This window comes from Eulemur rufifrons, chromosome 3, assembly GCF_041146395.1.
Source record: "Eulemur rufifrons isolate Redbay chromosome 3, OSU_ERuf_1, whole genome shotgun sequence".
In the NCBI taxonomy this organism is placed as follows: Eukaryota; Metazoa; Chordata; class Mammalia; order Primates; family Lemuridae; genus Eulemur; species Eulemur rufifrons.
The window spans coordinates 11,018,780-11,021,369 of NC_090985.1; the positions used below are offsets into that span (position 1 = coordinate 11,018,780).

At 41.5% G+C, this 2,590-nt stretch overlaps 1 non-coding gene across 1 annotated transcript; it reads left to right on the forward strand.

Moving 5' to 3' along the window:
* The first annotated feature begins 1,402 nt into the window (after positions 1–1,402).
* LOC138382308 (small nucleolar RNA U13) lies at positions 1,403–1,503 on the forward strand. The gene has a single exon (XR_011233394.1). It is a non-coding gene; the product is annotated as a small nucleolar RNA U13 (small nucleolar RNA).
* Positions 1,504–2,590: the final 1,087 nt, after the last annotated feature.

The window sequence follows — 2,590 nt, forward strand, 5'->3', positions numbered from 1 at the left end:
GTCCTTGGTGGACGTGCAGAAGAAAGCCCACCGTGTAGGTGACAAACACAACCACAGGGGTATGAGATATTCCAACGGCTTGAGCCATAAAACACTGGGAGTTTTGGGCTCCTGAAGAAAGGTGTGGAGGCTGCCATGAGGAGCCAAGAGAATGCTGGCCCATCCCCTGCCAGCTCTTCCTCCAGGCCCCATGACTCAAGGACCACAGGACACGAGCAGCCTCCCCTCAAGAGAGACACAAGGGAAACGGTCTCTAGGCTGTCCCACCTGCCCACTCCCTTTTCTGTGTCCTCCTCTCTTCTCCCTTCCACAGCGTCTTTCTCACCTGCAGCTGCTTGGTGGCCTTCCCAACAAAATAGGGATAATAATAACACTGGCCTTACAAGAAGAAGCCGCAGATATATTCTGGAATATATATCCCAGAGAGATTTGCACACAAGTCCACAAGGGGACAAGTGCAGGGATGCTCACTGTCACGCAGCAGGAAAAGGTAGCAGGGAGTGGAGGGCCATCTTGGTGTCCAGCAGAAGAACGGATCTGAGCCAAGTAGAGAGTGCACATTATGGAATATGCTGTGACCTTAGAACAAAGACCAGGTATACACACAGCAAGATGGATAAAGTGTAAAAGCACAGTGCTCCTAGCACCCAGGCTGTGGCTTCTAAGTACAATTTCCCACTTATCAGAACCAAGACTCCTTGGAGACATAGCTGACTTCAGGTCTAAGGCAAGAAATGTACAAGATGAGCCAGGAACACCTTCTACCAGCCAGCAAAGAAGCCACCAATGACTAATGAGGTGGTATCAATAACAACTTAAAAAAAAAAAAAAACCCTGGGACAATCTGATGGGACAATTGGGCAGATGGGACAATTGGGCAGATGGGACAGATGGGACAATTTGAGCATTCATACAGATAAAAGCTGCAAATAATATGATAAAATACATTTAAATCCATGGGTTTATAATATTAGTTTTAAACTTCTTTATCTTTGAGGAAACTAGCTCATTATTTTGAAAATTGATAAATACAAGGAAAGAATCAAGCATTTATCTTGCCTTTCCTATACAAGCTGTATCTCAGTGTTACTAAAGAGTCAGTGAGGGAAAGTTTCTCTTTGTAGAATATCCCAGCTAACAAATGAAAAAGGAATGATAGAATTAGAGTATCATCATTTTATAACCCCTAAAGAATTTGTGAGTCCAGGCACTGATCACCAATGCTGCTAACATCACAAAGAGAAACAACTCAATATTAGGTGCCTCTTGATGGAAATCCAAAACTTCACTTATTAAGTAATACTTGCCCCCCAAAATTTAACCTGCATCTGATCGAGCATCTATATCTACCAATTTACAGGAAATACAGAGCACAGAGAAACATGTTAAACAGCAGCACATGATGCTGTTGTAGTTCACAAGCATGATTGGGGTTTCACGCTCACATGTGAGATGTACCTCCCTCAACCCTTGTTAAGACGTCAGCATATTACCTGTCAGACATGAAAAAAGAAAAACAGCAGCCCAAGGATACAGTCAGAAAAATCCAGACTCTGGAAAGCTTCACAAATATAAGTTACCTGACCTTTAATAAATAAATTGTAAGGTAAAAGGGAACAGAGGGCAAACCCCTCGATTAAAAGAGACTTTAGACATATCAGCCAATCACAATGTATAAATCTTATTTGAATCTTGATCCAAATAACTACAAAAAAGATGAAACAATTGGGAAAATTTGAACATCAACTAAATAGGTGATGACATCAAGTAATGGTTGCCAATATTTATGTATGGTAATGTGATACAATGATTATGTATTTTAAATAAAAAGTACTTATGTTTTAAAGGTACATGCCAAAATCCTTACTGATGAAATACTATGATTCTGGAACTTATTTCAAAGTAATCTGTGAGATGTAGGAACAGGGGTATGTATAGATGAAATAAAATTGGCCACACGTTTGCACTTGACTTTGAGTGATGGATACAGTGGAGTTCATGATACCATTCTACTTTTAAAAATGTTTGAAATCTTTGCCTAGTAAGTTTTTTAAATAGTGGTGAGGGGAAAAAATGAAACAGGATGAAATCGACCACACTATCTATGTAAATTTAAAATATGAACACATAAAAGAATACAAATCAAAGCACATACGTGAAACATATTAGAATGGTTGCCGGCCGGGCGTGGTGGCTCACGCCTGTAATCCTAGCACTCTGGGAGGCCGAGGTGGGCGGATCGTTTGAGCTCAGGAGTTCGAGACCAGCCTGAGCAAGAGCGAGACCCCATCTCTACTAAAAATAGAAAGAAATTATATGGACAGCTAAAAATATATACAGAAAAAATTAGCCGGGCATGGTGGTGCATGCCTGTAGTCCCAGCTACTCGGGAGGCTGAGACAGGAGGATCGCTTGAGCTCAGGAGTTTGAGGTTGCTGTGAGCTAGGCTGACGCCACGGCACTCACTCTAGCCTGGGCAACAGAGTGAGACTCTGTCTCAAAAAAAAAAAAAAAAAAAATAGAATGGTTGCCATTAGGAAGACTGGGGGGTGGACATGGAGAACAAGATAGAAGGGCATAAAAACAAATG